This window comes from Pseudorca crassidens, chromosome 15 (genome assembly GCF_039906515.1).
Source record: "Pseudorca crassidens isolate mPseCra1 chromosome 15, mPseCra1.hap1, whole genome shotgun sequence".
NCBI lineage: Eukaryota > Metazoa > Chordata > Mammalia > Artiodactyla > Delphinidae > Pseudorca > Pseudorca crassidens.
In genome coordinates, this window is record NC_090310.1 from 26788777 (window position 1) to 26810556 (window position 21780).

At 43.5% G+C, this 21780-nt stretch overlaps 1 long non-coding RNA gene across 1 annotated transcript; it reads left to right on the top strand.

Moving 5' to 3' along the window:
• The first annotated feature begins 3780 nt into the window (after window positions 1-3780).
• Window positions 3781-16073, top strand: LOC137207119 (uncharacterized). Its single transcript, XR_010934940.1, has 3 exons — window positions 3781-4455; window positions 8222-8339; window positions 8491-16073. It is a non-coding gene; the product is annotated as an uncharacterized lncRNA (long non-coding RNA).
• Window positions 16074-21780: the final 5707 nt, after the last annotated feature.

Here is a 21780-nt window from a genome sequence, read left to right on the forward strand (position 1 = left end):
GCCCCCTGCAGTGGAAGCACGGAATCATAACCACTGGACCGCCAGGGAATTCTATTTTCCTTACAGTGTTAAAGTAGTTGAAAAAAATATTGAAAAATTGGTGTATTAAAACTCATAACATTGGAGGACTTCCCTGGTGACGCAGTGGTTAAAAATCCGCCTTCCAATGCAGGGGAAACGGGTTCGAGCCCTGGTCCAGGAAGATCTCACATGCTGCGGAGCAACTAAACCCCTGCACCACAGCTACTGAGCCTGCACTCTAGAGCCTGTGAGCCACAACTACTGAAGCCCTGGCGCCTAGAGCCTGTGCTCTGCAGCAAGAGATGCCACCCCAATGAGAAGCCTGCGCACCGCAAGGAAGAGTAGTCCCTGCTCGCTGCAACTAGAGAGAAAGCCCACAAGCAACAAGGAAGACCCAACAGAGACATAAATAAATAAATTAATTAAATAAAAATTACTTTAAAACCCCCCACAAAACTCAGAATATTGGGACTTCTCTGATGGTGCAGTGGTTAAGACTCCAGGCTCCCACTGCAAGGGGCACAGTTTCACTCCCTGGTCAGGGAACTAGATCCCACGTGCATGCTGCAACTAAGGGTCTGTATGCCACAATTGAGGAGCCTGCATGCTGCAGCTAAGACCCAGTGCAACCAAATAAATATTAATATTAAAAAGTCGTGCTCAGTTATTACATTCTATTTAAAAAAAAAAAACTTCACAACAGTACTTTAAGTATTTATACCAAAACCAGAATTTATTACAATTTTATATTCCTTGTCTTAATGGAAGCAAACATCAATAATACTATTAAAATATACTTATTAGTATATCTCATTTTCAATGGAGATTGTCTTTTTTTACAATTTTTCATGAGCCAGTAATTGTCTTTAACTTTTTTTTTTTTTTTTTTTGGCTGCACCTCAGGGCTTGTGGGATCTTAGTTCCCCCACCAGGTATCAAACCGGCCCCAACAGTGAAAGCGCCGAGTCCTAACCACTGGACAACCAGGGAATTCCCAAACCACAGGATGTTTCTGAGTAAATAATTTTTTAAAAGTTATTCTTTTTATGAAAGGAATGTTTGCTTTACTTACCTGATAGTAAAAAGTAGTTCTTATACAGGAACACAGATCAAAGCCTTTCAGCACAACCAGCAAGTGTGGCTGCTCTTTGATATGAGGTAGGGTCTTGACTGGGTCATTATAAGAATATAGTTTCTCAGAGGAAGATGTTTTCACACCTCAGATTAGTATTTTTTCTTAAGTCAATAACTTAATGAACTTAATTATTCATTTATTGGCTAAGAAGGAATTCATTAACCAGAGGAAACATGAGCAATTACTTGTCCAGTAACCAACATGATACTAACTGGGTTTAAATTTCAGAAATAATAGATTTCTTTTACACTGATAACGCCTTTTAGCTGGGAGCTGTTGGTCTGTCTTTGGTTTTACATACTGTTAATATACCATGACAAATGATGTGACATACTTTAAGCCGCAATTTTTTTATTGCAGTATAGTTGATTTACAATGTTGTGTTAATTTCTGCTGTACAGCAAAGTGATTCATATATATATACAGGGTTAGCCAAAAAGTTCGTTCAGGGCTTCCCTGGTGGCGCAGTGGTTGAGAGTCCGCCTGCTGATGCAGGGGACACGGGTTCGTGCCCGGGTCCGGGAAGATCCCACATGCCGCGGAGCGGCTGGGCCCGTGAGCCATGGCCACTGAGCCTGTGCGTCCAGAGCCTGTGCTCCGCAATGGGAGAGGCCACAAGAGTGAGAGGCCCGCGTACAGAAAAAAAAAAAAAAAAAAAAAAAGTTCGTTCAGGTTTTTCCATAAGAATATATATATTCTTAGCACAGGGATATTAGCTCGGTGCTTTGTGACCGCCTGGAGGGGTGGGATAGGGCGGGTGGGAGGGAGGAAGATGCAAGAGGGAAGAGATATGGGAACATATGTATATGTATAACTGATTCACTTTGTTATAAAGCAGAAACTAACACACCATTGTAAAGCAATTACACCCCAATAAAGATGTTAAAAAAATTAAAAAATATATATATATATTCTTTTTTACATTCTTTTCCATTATGGTTTATCACAGGATATTGGATATAGTTCCCTGTGCTATACAGTAGGATCTTGTTGTTTATCCATTCTATATATAATAGTTTGCATCTGCTAATCCCAACTCCCAATCCATCCTTCCTCCACTCCCCCCTCCTTTGACAACCACAATTGTTCTCTATGTCTGTGAGACTGTTTCTGTTTCATAGATAAGTTCATTTGTGTCATATTTTAGATTCCATGTGTAAGTGATATATGGTATTTGTCTTTCTCTTTCTGACCTACTTCATTTAGTACGATAATCTCTTGGTCCATCCATGTTGCTGCAAATGTATGCTGGATGTCTTAACTCTGCCTACATGTTAGAATCACTTGGAGAATTTTTAACAAATGCTGATGCCTGGGCCCCAGCCCCAGAGATTCTATTTAATTACTCTCGGGTAGGGTCCCAGCATCAGCACATTAAAAAATAATCTTCCTAGGTGAATCTAACATGCAACCAAAATTGAAAATTCTTGATTTAAACATTCCTCAGAGGTCAACTGATAGTTTAGAAGAGTGGAATGAACGACCATCGAGATTTAAAAGTTGAATCTATTTTACTTATTTGATTACTTGTCTTTCCCTGCATTCCAAGCTACATGCTTCATGAGAGCAGGAACTAAGTCTTATTCATCTTGGTATCCCCACAGCCTAGCATAGAACTTGGCATATAATCTCTTAATGAAGTATTTTTGAATGAAGGAAGAAATAATAGGACTTGGTAGTTGATTGGACATGGGATGATGCAGATAGTGGAGTCAAATATGTATTTATTATTTTACTTGTTTATTGGGCATATAGAACCCTGGAGAGCACTTGGGAAGAAGGAGTGTGTCTTGTGGGCTAATAACCAGGCCTCTGAAAGCGTTATCAAGGCCTTGGTAGCTTTCAGGTTTGAGGTCCCTCACTCCCAAGTTCATCCTATGAAGTCTTCAAATCTGTAGCTAGTACCAGAGGCTGGGTGCATTTCCAATAGGATTAGAAGTTGGACTTTGGGGTAAATTATTAAGTAATTAATCAGGAAACTTTTACATTATGAGTAAAAAGAAATCTTGTGAAGAAAAAAAAATCTTAAAGAATGTGCAAATGGTTGTTAGAGGTATCCACTACGGGAAATGGGATTGTTAGGGAGGAATTTAACTTTTTACTCTTATGTACCCATTTATCATTATATAGTGAACTTCTTTGTCTCTTGTTACCATTTTTGGCTTAAAGTCTATTTTGTCTGATTTAAGTGTAGCTATCCCTGCTTTCTTTTAGTTTCCACTTGCATGGAATGTCTTTTTCCATCCCTTCACTTTGATCCTTTGTGTGTCCTCAAAGCTGAAGTGAACCTCTTGTAGGCAGCATGTAGTTGTGCTGTTTTTCAATCCATTCATCCATTCTGTGTCTTTTGATTGGAGAATTTAGTCCATTTATATTTAACATAATTAATGATAGCTCTGGACTTACTATTGCCATTTTGTTAATTGTTTTCTGGACATTTGGTAGTTCCCTTTTTCCTTTCTCCCTTTCTTGCTGCATTCCTTTTTGAATTGATTATTTTCTATAGTGGTATGCTTTGATTCCCTTCTCTTTATCTTTTGTGAATCTACTGTAGGTTTTTGCTTTGTGTTTACCATGAGGCTTACATATAACATCCTATAGGTATAACTATCTCTTTTACACTGATAACAATTTAACTTCAATGACAGACAAAAACTCTACCTCTCTACTTTCCCCTTTTATCTTTTTGATGTCACAATTTACGTCTTTTTATTTTGTGTATTCATTAACAAATTATTGTAGTTCTCAGACATTATTTCTTCAAATAAGCTTTCTGCCTCCTTCTCCCTCACTTTTCCTTCTGGAACTCCAGTAATTTGAAAAATGTTTCTCTCTCTCTTTTTTTTGATGTAACCCATAGACCACATAGGCTTTCTTCATTCTTTTCTCTTTGATCTCCTTGAACTGGATAATCTCTAAATTCCTCTCTTCTATCTCACAGATTCTTCTGTGTGATCCATCTGCTGTTGCTCTCTATTGCATTTTGTGAATATTTTTTTTTTTTTTTTTTTTTTTTTGTCTGTGTTGGGTCTTTGTTGCTGCACGCGGGCTTTCTCTAGTTGCGGCGAACGGGAGCTACTCTTTGATGTGATGCTCAGGCTTCTCATTGTGATGGCTTCTCTTGGTGTGGAGCATGGGCTCTAGGTGCACAGACTTCAGTAGTTGTGGCACATGGGCTCAGTATTTGTGGCTCGTGGGCTCTAGAACACAGTCTCAGTAGTTGTGGCGCATGGGCTTAGTTGCTCCAAGGCATGTGGGATCTTCCCGGACCAGGGATCGAACCCGTGTCCCCTGCATTGGTAGGTGGATTCTTTTCTTTTTTTTTTAATTGGGGCATAGTTGTTTCACAATGTTGTGTTAGTTTCTATTGTACAGCGAAGTGGAGTTCCCTGTGCTATACAGCAGTTCTTATTAGTTATCTATTTTATACATATTAGTGTATATATGTCAAGCCCAATCTCCCAATTCATTCCCCCCTGCCCTCCCCACAGGGAGATTCTTAACAACTGTGCCACCAAGGAAGTCCCTTTATTGCATTTTTCATTTCATTCATTGTGTGCTTCAGCTCCAGAACTTCTGTTTGGTTCTTTTTTATGATTTCTCTCTCTTTGTTAAACCTCTCGTTTTATTTGTATATTGTTTTCCAGATTTCATTGAATTGTCCTTCTGTGTTTCCTTGAAGCTCATTGAGTTTCTTTAAAACAGCTATGTGAATTCTTTATTGGATGAATTGAAGATCTCTGTGTCTTTGGGTCTTGATACTGGAAGATTATTTTGATCCTCTGGTGGTGTGATGTTACCTTGATCTTTTATGTTCCTTGGAGTTTTGCTTTGCTATCTTCACATTTGAAGTAGCAGTCATCTTCTCCAGTCTTTACTAACTGCCTTCTGAAGAGAGATACCTTCTATTGGCCAGGCTAGAGATTCTGAGACTTTCTCAGACCTTATATGGTACACATGCTCCATGCTTCTTGCTCCCTCTTGTGGCAGAATTCTTAAGCTTCTATGCCTTCTCTGGATGCTGCAAAGTTCTGACCGCTTCTCTTTCGTTTTCCCAAAGAAGGTGCTAAAGCTTTAGCACCACCAAGCCTGTGGTCTGTCCCCAGCCCACAGATTCAGGCTGGCTTTCTGTGTGTGTCCACTAGCAATGCATCAAAGTTTGTTCTCGCTGCTGCTGTCAGGAGCACACACAGGGACCTGGCCCCAAAGGGGTGGTGTGGTGTGGGTGAGGCACCTGGGGCACTGAGGGTGACGATGGACCACTTCGCAAGTGAGACATTCCCAGCGACGACGTATGGGTGGGCTTCCCGATGGAGTCCCTTTGCAGCTAGTAGGATTTGCATCCCTTTAAAGCCCTCAGAATCCTATCTCCACTCTCCCGGCCTCTTCCCGCGCTCCAGTCATGTAGTTCAGGATTCTGTACTGTGGATAGGGCAAGAGAGGAATGAGCCCCTTGGGCTGCATCCTGCACAACTGGGAAGGCTGGGCACTCACTCATATGCTTTCCCTTTCCCCTGTGGGCCGAGGAAATCTCTCTTGGCACCAGGTTGGGCTGCCTTGGGGGAGGAATGATGTGGGTAGAGTCAAGCGGTTCCTCTTACTCTCTCCATTGGTCCAGACCTGTATTTTTTTGCTCCTTTCATGTCCTAGAACTTTTCATCTGGAAAGCTGGACTTCAACAAAGGCTCTCTCACCCCTGGTTGATTCTAGGGACTCCCAGACCACAGCAGAGAGAATCTGGAGCCAGTTCATGGGCCACTGTAGGGTCTATAGCTGGGACCAAGGTCTGTCTGCCTATTACTTGAGCAGAGGTTGGCAAGACTCCTCCTGCATCCCTTGGCCTATGGTGCTGGATCCCACAGCTCCCTCAGTGGCACCTTTGTCCATGGATGGATGCCAAATTTTTGCTGTTGGTTAGGGTAAGGGACAAAAATGAGGAATGTCTATGCCACTCTGATGCCAACATCACCTACCCCATTTTAACTACCTTTACGTCTACAATTCAGTGGCATTAAGTATGTTCACACTGCTGTGCAACCATCACCATTATCCGTCTCCAGAACTTTATCTTCCCAAACTGAAAGTCTATACCTATTCAATGGTAACTCTTCATCATCCCCTCCCCATCAGCACCTGGTAATCACTATTCTACTTTCTGTCTCTATGACTTTGACTATTCTAGGTACCTTTCATTTAAGAGGAATCCTACAATATTTGTCCTTTTGTGTCTGTTTTTTTTTTTCAGTTAGCATCCATGTTGTTCAAGGTCTGTAGATTTTCTAGCATGTGTCAGAATTTCTTTCTTTTTTAAAATTTTATTTTTATCTTATCTATTTATTTAAAAAATTTTTTTGGCTGTGTTGGGTCTTCATTGCTGCGCGCAGGCTTTCTCTAGTTGTGGTGAGCAGGGGCTACTCTTCATTGCGGTGCGCGGGCTTCACATTGCGGTCGGTGGCTTCTCTTGTTGTGGAGTATGGGCTCTAGGTGCGCAAGCTTTAGTAGTTGCAGCGTGAGGGCCCTAGAGCACGTGGGCTTCAGTAGTTGCGGTGCATGGGCTCAGTAGTTGTGGCAGGTGGGCTCTAGGGTGCGTCGGCTTCAGTAGTTGTGGCGCACGGGCTTAGTTGCTCCGCAGCATGTGGGATCTTCCTGGACCAGGGCTCAAACCCGTGTCGCCTGCACTGGCAGGCGGACTCTTAACCACTGTGCCACCAGGGACGTCCCTTCATTCCTTTTTAAGGCTAAAAATATTCCATTGTATAGATATACATTTTGTTTATTCATTCATCCACTGATGTATATTTGGGCTGTTTCTCCCTTTTGGCTATCCTAGCTTTCTTCTTGGCACTGTTGACATTTGCTCCTTGTTATGGACTGAATTATGTCCTGCCAACATTCATATGTTCAAGCCCTAGTGTGATTTTCTTTGGAGAGAAGGCCCATAAGGAGGTCATAAAGATTAAGGTAATAAGGGTGAAGCCTTAAGCCAACAGGGCTGATGTCCTTATAAGAAGGGGAAGGGACACCAAAGATTTCTCCCTCCACGTGCACAGAGAGGAGTCCATTTGAGGACACAACCAGAAGGTGGCCACCTACAAGCCAGGAAGAGAATCCTCACCAGAAACCAAGTCTGCCAGCATCTCAGTATGAGATTTCTAGCCTCCAAAACTGCGAAAGTTTCTGTTGTTTAAGCCACTCCGTCTCCGGTGTTTTGTTATGGCAGTCCAAGCAGACTACTACAGACTATCCTGGGTAACTCTTTGTTGTGGGAAGGCTGTCTTTTATACAGTAGGACATTTTGCAAGCACCTCTGGGCTCTAATTGTGGGTAGACGCCAGTAGGACCTTCCTCTCCACCCCCAGGTTGTTGTGACAACCAAAAATGACTCTAGACATAGCCAAGTGTTTCCTAGGAAGCAAAACTGTCCCAGTGGATTACCACTGCTGTAGAGGAATCGAAACATGTCTATCCAGCCCTGAAAGTCCTGGCCCAGTTGCTTTCCTTTTCATAGTGGGTGGCTGTGAGAGAAGGAAAAATATCCTGTGGGAGAAAGAGGCAAAGAGCTTAGGCTTCAGCCCACATTTCTGTTATCATCAGGCAATATCAGGATCCTGAGAAAGGACAAAAGACATATTCATCCTACCCACGTCATTTCTGTTTAACGAACAGGGATTATGGTACTGATTTTGTTGATGTTTTCTTGGTCCCACCTAACTTGTGCTCTGTAAGTAGCAAAAGCTATTAAAACTGGGTCATCTTTAACTTCTAATTGATGACTTGGTTGATGTTAAATGGAATAGGAATTTTGCCCTATTTATTCTAGAGAACACTGATTGTTGGATTTAGGAAAGGTTTAGTAAACTGGCTCTGAAGAATTTCTCCCTAAACCCACCTCTTCTGCTGGTTATTTATTGTATCACTAACATGTGGAGAGAACTTGGAATAATTAAGAAGAATCTCTCCCTCTGCCCCAAACACAATCTCAGAAAAGCTTTTCTGAAAATGGAAATGAACTGAATAGAAGCAAGGTCTTTGTTGCTATATCTTAAAAACTAAAATTTTTTTCAGGTTTAAGAAGAATAAATAAAATGGAGATACATTTGAGGCCTGGCTCTGCACACAAAAATGGATAATAGGCTCATTCTGGCTCTTGCATCCCAGATGAAGGTGGAGGTTCCTTCTGCAGGTAGACACCATAATGCTTTGCTTGCCTTTGACTCACCTTCTTGTTGTGCTATAATATTCATATGTTGACATATTCATGTTGTTCATATTGTTGACATATTCATAATTGTTATATTCATAACATATTCATATGTTCCTGCATCGGAACCCAGAGAAGGAGCAGTCTAAGGATAAAACTTATCCAGTCTTTAGCTGACAGAGCCATTCCAATCGATAACAGCAAATATCCTAACATAAAGTGAATGATGAATTGGCGGTACAAAATCAAGAAACTCCTTTCATGCTTCATCTCCTGTGACAAGGTGTTTAAAATAGGAGCACATGGGATCCCAGCCACAGCGGATTTTTGCTGGTGGCAGAAAGACGAGAAAAAGAATTGGAAGAATTACCATTGAAAGGTTGACTGAAGAACTCATTTCAGAAGGACATTGTTTTCAATATGAAGTTTATTTGTACCCATAAGGAGCATGACTGATCAGACTAGAGTTCTACTCTATCTAGTTTTCTGGATATCGATAAAGAAGATAGTGTTCTAGGATCATCTTGATTATCTCCCATGAAAGATGCTCAAGAGAAGAGAATGCCCAGCTTGAATTCTGTATGGCTTTAGACAACTTCAGGAAGTAATCTGTTATTGAGTAAATCCTAGTGAACTTTTCTACTTTATAAAAACAAACATATGATCAAGAGAAAGTAAAGTCCACATGAACTTAAAAACCAACAGTTTGAGCCGCAATCACTGTATATCTGGATAGTGATCCGTAATTACTTCGTGTGGGTGAAATGTCTATAGGATTTGCCATTCTGAACTTTATTTTTTGATTTAAAACTTTTTTTATTTTTAATTTTTATTGAAGTATAGTTGATTTACAATGTTGTTTTAGTTTTACGTGTACAACAAAGTGATTCACTTATAGATATATATTTTTTCTTTATGGTATATCCATATATGTGTATACATATACATATATATTCATTTTCAGATTCTTTTCCATTATAGATTATTAGAAGATATTGAGTATAGTTCCCTGTGCTAAACAGTAGGACCCTGTTCGTTTGAACTTTCTCTAAATACAAAGATGTCCTAAGGTTTCAGTGTTAGCAGGTATTTGTTGTTAAACAATCAGGTAAGCAGCCGAGATAGCATGGTTATTTAGTAAATTCAGTGCAAGGAAAAGGCTTCTTGGGGCCGTATTTACACACCAGGCCATGGGGATTTGACAGAACAGAGGAACTCCATCCCCTTGGGCAAGTTACCTCTGTAACCTCAGTTTCTTCACTAGTAACAATACCCGCCTCATTTGGCATTTGAGAGCATTAAATTAGCAGGCCTAGGAGAGTGCCTGGCATAACAGCTAATGTCTATTAACTTTTTTCAGGCCTGTCTCCCGTAGAGCCAGAATTTGCAGCCAGCTGAGTGGAGAGGTGAAATCTGTCCTTATCTACCATTTTTCTGAACAAGTCAGCTTCTTCCCTGAGGCACGGGTGCCAGGGAAGGAGTTGGAGGCCTCATCTGACAACTTTCAGGTGGACTTATTCTAAAGCCGAAGTACATGCAAGTACGAGAATGGAAACAACTCAGAGGGCTAATCTTTTCGGTATCAAGCCTAGAACTTTTGAGATTTGATTTCTGACCCCCAAGTTACAGGTCTTCAGCCCCTGTGGTTCAGTGGAAAGGTGCAGAAGTGGAAACTCTAGGCTGTCTCTGGTAGACACCCCCTCTGTAGTATGTGCTACATACTTTCTTTTCTCATTTATTTCAGTTCCCCCAAGGAGATGATCGGAACACTCATGTGCTCTCTTCTCCAAGACTTCTAGACCCTAGTTATCCTTTAAAATTTGTCATTGGACGCTTGCATTTATGCATTTCACCTTTTTTCCCAATAAAATCTCAGTACAGAGAAATGGCCTAAACAGACCCTTTGATAAACTTGCAACCTAACGAGAAGCTTATTTCATCAAGTTCTACAAAATAATTGTGCTTGTCCAAGAAATTTGCAGATGCCCTTTACACACTTTTTTTTTTCTTTTTTTTTTTTTTTTTTGCGGTACGCAGGCCTCTCACTGTTGTGGCCTCTCCCATTGCGGAGCACAGGCTCCGGATGCGCAGGCCCAGCGGCCATGGGTCACGCGCCCAGCCGCTCTGCGGCACGTGGGATCCTCCCGGACCGGGGCACGAACCCGTGTCCCCTGCATCGGCAGGCGGACTCACAACCACTGCGCCACCAGGGAAGCCCCCCTTTACACACTTTTAACAATGTTTTTAAATAGATGCTTTTAACAATGCTTTTAAAGTTTAGGACAACTTCATAATGCGGTCTAGAGTTGTAGAAAGCATATCAGATTAGGGATCTGAGGACAGGGCTTCAAAATTTGCAAAAACACCTGGACACTGAGATGCAGACATGTCAGCTATATGAAGCCTTGCCTTCAAACAACAGCTATTTAATTAAATCTGTGCAATAAAGCTTTATTGGTGAGACTGTAGAGGTGGACACAGGTGACAATGTGAGAATGGATGGAGAGATGACAGAGAATAAACAGGAATGGGTCCTAGCAATATGTGGGTTAGTCCTAAGACACAAATGGCATATTTTAGGCAGAAGTGGGAAAAATATTCTAGCTGGATATAATATATAAAATATTCAAGGCAGCATGGAGTGATGCAGGATCATATATGAGTAATGACAAGTAACTTAGTATGGCTACGGTGGAAACTGGGTTCTGTAAAGAGGGGAGAGGCCAGAAAGTAACAAGCTGGAGAGGTAGGCAGGGCCCAGATAATATGGAACTTTATAACAAGTTCATGATTGGGGGTTTGATCCTGAAAGCAGAACAAATCTTCATGAGTTTTTTTTTTTTTTTTGCGGTACGTGGGCCTCTCACTGTTGTGGCCTCTCCCGTTGCGGAGCACAGGCTCCGGACGCACAGGCTCAGCAGCCGTGGCTTACGGGCCCAGGCGCTCCGCGGCATGTGGAATCTTCCCGGACCGGGGCACGAACCCATGTCCCCTGCATCGACAGGCGGACTCCCAACCACTGCACCACCAGGGAAACCCCTCTTCATGAGTTTTAAGTTGAAAAGTACAGTGGGCCTGGGCTGTCCAAACTCTATATATTCCAAAGGTCTTTAGGACTGGTCCTTGACCACTCTTTGGAGAGAACTTCTGAGCTTGGAATATGCCACCTGAGAAGAGTATTTTGTATACCTGGGCTTTGGACCACACCATATAGCTTACACTAATAATGTGATTTATGGTGAGTGCCTATTTTTGTATACTTAGGGGCTTTAGGCTACACTACATCAGTTTGACCTTGGTGGGGAGGGCTGGAGACTGTGCCTACATGCCTACATAACTGACCCCCAATAAGAACCCTGGACACCAGGGCTTGGGTGAGCTTCCCTGGTCAGCAACACTTCACACATGTTGTGAAAAGGCTGGGAAAATTAACTGCTGTCTGTGCTCCTCCACTGGGAAAAGATAGTTGGAAGCTTGTGCCTGGTATATCCTAGACTCTGCCTTATATGACTTTTTCCTTTGCCGATTTTGATCTGTATCCTTTAACAATAATAAACCGTAACCATCAGTATAACAGCTATTCCGAATTCTGTGAGCCCTTTTAGTGAATTATCAAACTGAGGATGTTCTTGGGCACCCCACACACAAGACATAAAAAACATTTACATTTAACATTTAAGAATTAATACATTTGGTCATGAGAATGATAGATTTGAGGGGGCTGTTATTAGGGAGTCCAGAAAGGAGACGTAAAGACCTCAATGAAAGCAGTATTAGTAGAGACGGGAGTGTTGATGACAAATGAAAAAGCCTTGATGACTGATGGTGTGTGCAGGGGAAGTTGGGGAGTAAGTGGTGTAGGAATTGGGATCAGCGGTCTTGAGTAACTACACTTATAGTAGCTACATTTTCTAAGATTGGATGCGCAGGAAAAGACCAGTTCTGGAATAAGAAGGATGAATTCTGCTGCAGGCATGTCAGAATTAAATGCTTGGCCAAGATCTAGGTAGATAGGTCTAAGGGGAACATCTCCAATCTGAGATAGATGTAACCAGGTGTGGGAAACATCCCCAACCAGAAAGTAGCTGAGGCTATGGAATAAGAAAGATCACCCTGAAGAAATACGCAGAGAGCAATGAGAAGAGAGTCAAGTCCAGCACCTAGTGGCACACTGGCTGGTTGTTTAACCCCCATGTCTTCTGTAAGGCAAGGGGCCGTGCTGGCTCTTCCCTACTAAATTTCTCCTTACCTATGTAGGTCCTCTGGCTCTCCTCCAACTCAACAGAACACTTGTCTATTTCTTGCAGATTTAGTGCCTGTCATATCATAGGTACTCAAATACTTCTTTAACAGGGCGATTCTGAAACAAATTAAGAACAGCTACTACAGGGGGACCTCCCTGGCGGTCCAGTAGTTAAAACTTCGCCTTCCAATGCAGGGGGTGTGGGTTCGATCCCACATGCCTCGCAGCTAAAAAACCAAAAAACATAAAACAGAAGCAATATTGTAACAAATTCAATAAAGACTTTAAAAAGCATCCACATCAAAAAAAAAAAAAGAAAAAAGAACAGCTACTACAGGAAAGAGGTAACATTTTTGGCTACCAGGGTTGAAATCCTATGATTAGATGAGAAAATCATCACTCATTTAAGTGCCACGTACAGTTTGTCAGCTGGAAACAGTTATAAAAGTTGAGAAGTTGGGCGTGGGAGGGCAGAAAGACATGCACAAGCCAGAAGGACTCTACTACCTTTTAGAGCTGGTAAATCTTTTACAGTAGATGAGGAATCTCTTAAGTTACGTCTAACTCAGCTATTGCCAGCACTCAAGTATTTCTTTGATGGTGTTCCACAGAATGCTCATCCCCAGAGAGATGCTTCACAAATAGAGTTTCTTTGTCAAGTGGGTTTGCGAAATGCTACATATGCCTGGAGTTTCATCATGCACAAGAGTACTCTAAAGACTCTGGGAGGGCTTCCCTGGTGGCGCAGTGGTTAAGAATCCGCCTGCCAATGTGGGGGACATGGGTTCGAGCTCTGGTCCGGGAAGATCCCACATGCCACAGAGCAACTAAAACTGTGCACCACAACTACTGAGCCTGCACTGTAGAGCCCGCGAGCCACAACTACTGAAGCCCACGTGCCTGGAGCCCGTGCTCCTCAACAAGAGAAGCCACTGCAATGAGAAGCCTATGCACCGCAACGAAGAGTAGCCCCCGCTCGCCACAACCAGTGAAAGCCCACACACAGCAACAAAGACCCAATGCAGCCAAATATAAAAATAAATAAATTAATTAATTAAAAATAAATAAATAAACGTAAGTAGAAGCTTTAATCTTTTCTCCCACACCCCAGTGCATTTTCTTGTTTATTCCCTATGGTTCATGCACCTCTCTATGAAGACCCTAGATGATGTCCTGCCCCCTCCATTTCAGCTCTGACCTGTGAAATGGGTGAGAGGGAAAACCTTACATCCTTTATGAGAGTGGAGCTTTAAACTGAAGTAGAATTTTTTAAAAAGACTTCATTTTTAAAAAGCAGTTTTAGGTTTATAACAAAATCGAGAGGAAGGTACAGAGATTTCCCAAATACCTCCTGCCCTTGCACATGGGTAGCCTCCCCCGTTAGTAACATCACCTACCAGAATGATACTTTTTTTTTTTCTTTTGGCCACATCACACGGTTAGTTCCCAAACCCGATCCCCAGGGATCAAACCCGGGCCCCCACAGTGAAAACGCCCAAGTCCTGACAATTGGACCGCCAGGGAATTCCCAAATGGTACTTTTTTTTTTAACCAAAGATGGACTTACATTGATACATCATAATCATTCAAAGTCCATAGTTTACCTTAGGGTTCACTGTTGGTGTTGTACATTCTATGGGTTTGGACAAAAGTATAACAACATATATCCATCATTATAATACCTGTAAAAAACAAAATTCAACCAAGTAAATTTAAAGATCTAATTGGCTCTGTTTTAACTTACTGTTTAACTTACTGTGAGTATTTAACTTACTGTGAGTATTTTCACTGCCCTCAAGTCCTCCATGCTCTGCCTATTCATCTCCCCCCAGCCCCTGCAACCATGGATCATTTTGTTGTTTCCATAGCTTTGCCTTTTTCAGAATATCATATAGTTGGAATCATATGGTATGTAGCCTTTTCAGATTGGCTTCTTTCACTTAGTAGTATGCACTATGGTTCTTCCATGGCTTTCCATGGCTTGATACCTCGTTTCATTTTAGCACTGAGTAATATTCCATTGTCTAGATGTACCACAGTTTATCAGTTTACCTACTGGAAGACATATTGGTTGCCTCCAAGTTTTGGCAGTTATGGTTAAAGCTGCTACGAACATCATGTGCAAGTTTTTGTGTGCACAGAAACTTTCATCTCCTTTGAGTAAATACCAAGGGGTGTAATTGCTGGATCTTATGGTAAGAGTATGTCTAGTTTGGTAAGAAATTGCTGAACTGTCTTCCAAAGAGGCTGTACCATTTTGCATTCCTGTTAGCAATGTATGAGAATTCCTGTTGCTGCACATCCTTGCCAGCATTTGGTGTTGTCAGTGTTCTGGATTTTGGCCATTCTAATAGGTGTGTAATAGTACTGCATTGTTGTATTAATTTGCATTTCCCTGATGACATATAATGTGGTGCATCTTTTCACATGCTTCTTTGCCATCTGTATATCTTCTTTGGTGAGGTGTTTGTTAAGCTTTTTGGGCTGCTTTTTATTTTTATTTTATTTTATTTTTGCGGTACACGGGCCTCTCACTGTTGTGGCCTCTCCCGTTGCGGAGTACAGGCTCGGGACGCGCAGGCTCAGCGGCCATGGCTCACGGGCCTAGCCGCTCTGCGGCATGTGGGATCTTCCCGGACTGGGGCACGAACCCGTGTCCCCTGCATCGGCAGGCGGACTCTCAACCACTGCGCCACCAGGGAAGCCCTCTTCTGCCCATTTTAAAATCAGGTTGTTTGTTTTTTGATGTTGAGTTGTATGAGCTGTTTACATATGTTGAATATTAGCCCCTTATTGGTCATATAATTTGCAAATATTTTCTCCCATTCAGTATGTTGTCATTTTGTTTTGTTGACGATTTCCTTTGCTGTGCAAAAGCTTTTAAGTTTAATTAGGTCCCATTTGCTTATTTTTGGTTTTATTTCCTTATTGCTCCTTATTGCTTTAGGAGACAGATCCAAAAGGATATTGCTACGATTTATGTCAAAGAGTGTTCTGCCTGTGTTTTCCTCTAGGAGGTTTGTGGTTTTCAGTTTTAATTTAGATATTTAATCCATTTTGAGTTTATTTTTGTATATGGTCTTAGAGAATGCTCTAATTTCATTCCTTTACAGGTATCTGTACTGTTTTCCAGAGCACTATTTATTAAAGAGACTGTCTTTTCTCCATTGCATATTCTTGTCTCCTTTGTTGTAGAATAATTGACCATGAGTGCATGGGTTTATTTCTGGGCTCTCTATTCTGTTCCATTGATCTATGTATCTGTTCTTGTGCCAGTACCATACTGTTTTGATTACTGTAGCTTTGAAGCATAGTCAAGTCAGGGAGCATAATTCCTTCAGCTCTGTTCTTCTCTGTCAAGGTTGTTTTGGCTATTCGGGATCTGTATGATATCACTTATATGTGGAATCTAAAAAATACAATAAACTAGTGAATATAACAAAAAAGAAACAGACTCACAGATATGGAGAACAAACTGGTGGTTACCAGTGGGGAGAGGGAAGGGGGGAGGGGCAATATAGGGATGGGGATTAAGAGGTATAAATTATTATGTATAAAATAATCTACAAGTATATATTGTACAATATGAGAATATAGCCAATATTTTATAATAACTATAAAGTATAATCTTTAAAAATTGTGAATCACTATATTACACACCTGTAACTTACATAATATTGTATATTAACTCTACTTCAATTAAGAAGCTGTACTGTTTCTGATGAAAACTTATTAAAATTGTAAGGTTGTACCCTATTTATTCCCCTATTGATTGGCATTTATGTTTTTCCATTACTTTGCTGTTATAAAACTGTTAAAATGAATAGCCTTGAGCATATGCCATTTCATTTTTTTGCCAATATATTTTTGTGACAGATTCTTAGAATGGGATTCCTGAATCAAGAGGTAAATGCATATTGTTTTACTCTGTACTCATTAAACAACAACTCCCCTCTTCTTTCCCGCAGCCCCTGGTAACCACAGGGATATAAAGTTTTTTCAAAAACCGCAAAACAGAAACCCAAAATGGATGGGTATCTTTATCCTTATATCTGTGTCTCTGAGTTTTCAGAATAATATCAAGATAATTTTTCAATAGACAAGCTTTCTTGAATTACAGTTTATTAATCTGATTTTGTTTTAATTTTAATTTTTTTCTCTGAATCACAAGAGTTTAGGTTCTCATAGAAATTTGGAAAATAAAGATACAAAGATAAAAATAAGAATCGTGCAATTGCACCAACAGAAGATAACCAGTAACCATTTCAATATGCTTCGTTCATTTTCCAGATTTCTCTTCTTCACTCTTCTGCTTGTTCCAGAGACAGCCCCATGTAAGCATGTGTAGTGGGTATATGCATATAGATATGTCTATATATGGCTCTCTCTCTGTTGTATGATCTGTAAGTATAAAGGCAGTATTACACTGTAAATTTCTACTTTTTAAAGTATTTTAAAATGACCATTAAATATTCTTCAAAAACACTCTATATTAGAATGAATGCATATTTTACTATATGAAAATCTCATAATTTAACTACCTTTTAATTGTTGTATATTTAGGTTGTTTCTAGGTTTTTGCTCTTTGTTAAGGATCAACTTTGTGTATAAATCTTGTCTGAGGAGTTTATTTTCTTAGAGCTATTTCTAGAAATGAGTTGCTGGGTTAAAGGGTGTGCTGGTCTGTATCAGGATTCACTGCTCTATTATTTGTGGTCTCAAAAGCTGGAGCATGTGCATAGATTCACATGCTCCACTGTATGCATAGAGTTATTTTATCTTCTAATCATAGAAGAGCACCCACTTCGATCACCTAGAAAAAATCATTTTACTCACCAAACATTGTAGCAACCTTTTGTCATAGACCAGGATGAAAACTGAAGATGTAGTTAGACTGAGACCAACACTAGGACACAGTTAACTGATATGCTTAACTCACCCTTAGCAAGTGAGGTGCTTTGGCTCCATTCACATTGTGTCATTTCCCCTCATCTCTCAGCACATTCAACGGAGGCCCCTCTGGACCAGACTTATAATTTAGGTTATTTTAAATATGTTAATTAAGGAGAGAGTAGGTCATTAGTATATTTGGTGATGGTCTCAATGCTCCAATTATTTAACATATTTGGGAACAAATTATTCTGCATAAATGAGCTTTGCAGATGATTGAGGATAACCAGTTAAAACAGTAGTTTGGGGTACAAAAGTTCCAATATTGCGAACAGATTTCCTGACTTCTTAATTATAATGAACACATCAGTATAAATGAGTTTTCCTCCATGCATAGTGATTGGGAACTTCCTGAAAGCAAAAATCTTTCTCCCTAAACCAGAAGAGGATCTCAGGCACAAAGCCTTGCAGAGGTGAGACAGACACAGCAGCATCTTCACATTTGAAGGAGGGCAGTGCGAGGTATGGACTCTTCATCAACCGGATTAATACATTTTTAAAAAATTTATTTATTTTTGGCTGTTTTGGGTCTTCGTTGCTGCGCACGGGCTTTCTCTAGTTGTGGTGAGTGGGGTCTACTCTTCGTTGTGGTATGTGGGTTTCTCATTGCAGTGGCTTCTCTTGTTGCGGAGCACGGGCTCTAGGCGTGCAGGCTTCAGTAGTTGTGGCATGCAGGCTCAGTAGTTGTGGCTCGTGGGCTCTAGAGCACAGGCTCAGTAGTTGTGACGCACGGGCTTAGTTGCTCCGCGGCATGTGGGATCTTCCCGGACCAGGGATCGAACCCATGTCTGCTGCATTGGCAGGAGGATTCTTAACCACTGTCCCACCAGGGAAGTCCCCAGATTAATACATTATTGACACTAAATTGCTTTTCTGATTCATAAAAAAAAGTCTTTCTCCCTAGATTTATGTGGGATAATTTATCCCTTGTTGCCCATGGAGACCTTCAGAAGAAAGAAAATGGTTTTTACCCCATGTTTTGGAGAGTCTGAAACCCATAAGCTGTTTGGACAAGCCTTAATTGGATACCTGTTTTGTGCCAGGCAAGCCAGTGCTGGGCGTTCAAGAGGAGAGACCTAGGTCTTGCCTTGAGGAGCTCACTCCCATGAGGAGAGAGTAACCTCAGAGTGTGGCACATGGATGCCCTGATGCCGCAGGCTTTCATAGGAGGCAGACAGGAGTTTGGCACCATGTAGAAATGAATTTGAGTCTGGCTTCCCCTGCTTCTTGGTTCTTAGCTTCTCTGAGCCTCAGTTTCTTCCTGTGAAGATGGGGACACCAGGGGTCTGAGGTTGTGATAAGATCATGCATTGGATGCCCTTAGCACACTGTAGCAGGTGAGATGTGACGTCACCTTAGGTGCCAGTATCTTTAGGAGGGCTTGGCAGTGGGGATGGGGAGGGGTCCAGGGTTCCACTCTCAGAAGTAGTTATGACTAATTGGGTAGGGCTAGCACCAGGGACAAAGGGGGACAGATGTGTGCCACGACTGTCATCTCTTTTTGATACTGAGCACCTACTGTGTACCTCTTCCCGGCCTCACAAGGGCCCTCAGAGGCCTTGTTGCCCTCGACCAGATGAAGAGCCTGAGAAGGGGAGGGAGGGAGTGGAGTGGGGGGCTTGCTCAGACACAGCTGCAGCTTCACTCCCCTTTCCCACCACTGGTGCTCTGTCTTTTACCAGAACTCACTCTGTGACGTTGAGCAGGTCTTTGCCCCCCTCGGGAGAGCTGGTTTCAGGGGAATCAGGGACGCCAGGCTTCCCACATTTAAAGTTTTAAAGAGCGTTCCAGTCCCTTCCCCTCCCCCAAGTCTCCTCTCGTCGGACGCCCAGGTGAGCGCTGGGAGCTGCCCGCAGGTGATGATAATACCAACAGAGTACCTCGCATTTGCTCCGCGACCCGACCTGTGCTAAACTCCTTTCCTCCGTAATTCTCCGCAATCCCCAATCCGAGACACCCCGGGGCAGAATTCGCCCCGCGGGCCCGGCCCCCTTTCGTGATCAAGATGCAGAGGCCCCGACGGCCTCCCAGCACCGCCCCACGTGCCGCCCCTGGTGGCTCCGCCCGGGCCCGCGCGCGAGAGAGACCGGGGGCGGGGCCTCGGGGAGGGGGTTCGGCCGGGCTCGGTGACTACACTGGCCCAACAGACCGCCCCACTCCTGCCACCCTCCGATGGGTCCACTGTCTTTGTGCCCGCCAGTAGGGCTGTCGCTGCTGCTGCTACTGGGACCCGGACTTGGGCTCAGCTCAGGTGAGTGAGGGATGGGCCCCCTCCAAGGACCCAGGAGTTCCTGGGGCTCCTCCAGTCCTCCCCTGGGTGCCAGGAGCCCTGCCTCCCCAGCCCTCCCAGGGGATCCAGGAGCCCTACAGCCCCCAGCCCTACTTTCTGTGGTCCACCCACACGTTGCTTCCCAGCTTCGTGGGAGCCCTGTCCCCCCGCACTGTCACCCCTGTCCTCCCCTAGAGCCCCTCATTCACAGCTTCCAGGGACCCAGAACTAGCCCAGTCCTCCCCCAGGGCCTCAGTGTCCTCCCCCAAAACCCTCTCCACTCACTGGCACCCTCTCCAGTGACCAGACCTCCCCATCCACCTGGCCTGGTGCCCCGTGAACTGAGCCTTCACTCCACCTGTCCCTGGGGTCTGCAGTAGGACCACCAGGGGGACACGAGAGGCTGAAAGGAGCAGGGGAAGAAGGGGCCCAGCCCTACCTGGGATCGGGGAAGAACGCAATGTCCCCTTCTCAACCACCCCAGACGTCACCCTCGGATAGGTCCCCTTGGCATATTACCCACAGGGACATGTGCAGACACCACAAGCACAGAGACACACAGGCACAGGACGCCCCCAGCCTCATCTGGGCACTCAGGTGCTGGGCTCACGGACAGGCTCACACACAGACACAGGCAAAGACACCGCAAGGGAAACGCACACACCCACACACCCACACTCAGGGATACCGAGACAGCCCCATATGGACACACATACAGAGAGAAGCACACACACACAAACACACACACACCCTCAGACCCACAGGAAGCCTGGACAGCCTCGGCATTCCCAGCAGAGGCTGTTGTGGGCAGACACAGCAAACAGCCCCCAGAATGACCTGCCCCACCTAAGCTGGCATGGAGGGAGTGTTTGCCTTGGTTACAAATCCAGTGCTGGGTGTCCACCCATGCCTGGGTTCTCCCTAGGGCTGAGTCCAGGACCCTGAGATGCCAGAGGGTGGGTCAGGTCAGGGTGGGGAGACCTCTGGGGACAGCTTTAGGGTGTGGATTTGGAACTGGGGTCCTGTCAGATGTGCTTATTTCTTTTTCAAGTTTTTATTTCATTTTATTTATTTTTGGCTGCACCACGTGGCACGCAGGATCTTAGTTCCCCGACCAGGGATGGAACCCACGCCCCTGCAGTGGCAGCACAGAGTCTTAACCACTGGACCGCCAGGGAAGTCCCCAGATGTGCTTAGACTGGGAGTGTTCCATGGGGCTTGGTGGATCCAGGGGTCAAGGAAGCTTTTCTGAAAGCCCACTGCATGCCAGGGGATCCGGAGCTGCCTGCAGCAGAGATCTGTCCAGGCTGAAGGGTCATGCCCATGAGCAGACAGTGGCACAGCGTGACAAGGTCCCCTGTGGTCACATGAGGGTGAAGCAGATTCTAGAAGGAGGTGATGGGTGAGCTGGGTGAGGATGGGGTGAGGGCACTTGCAGCGTGGGGTGTATGTGACAGGCAGTTTAACTGGAGGAACAGGACATGATGAGTGGGGTCCATGTGGGGCACGTTGAGAGAGGGTGCTGGAGCGGGGGGAGGGTCAGCTCCTGCAGGGCCTCTGATCAGTGAGGACCCTGAGCTTTACCTGGAGGGGGACGGGAGCCTGGGGAGGTTTCAAGCAGAGGTGTGGGCAACTGGGGGCAGCACTCAGGAAGTCCTGTGAGAGGAGGACGGGTCATCCAGAGAGGAAGGCAAAGCTTTTAACTCTAAACTCGTTTTTACATTTTGTTTCTATTTAACTTATCTCCAGTCCCCTATACGAGTATGCTGCTTTTCCCACTGAGAAAAAAACAAAATTGAGGGAATTCTCTGGTGGTCCAGTGGTTAGGACACCGAGTTTCCATCGCTGGGGACACCACTTTTATCCCCAATTGGGGAACTAAGATCCCGCAAGCCACGCGGCACAGCCAAAAAAAAAAAAAAAAAAAAAAAAATTGAATTGAATTGAATTTTGGTTTGGAC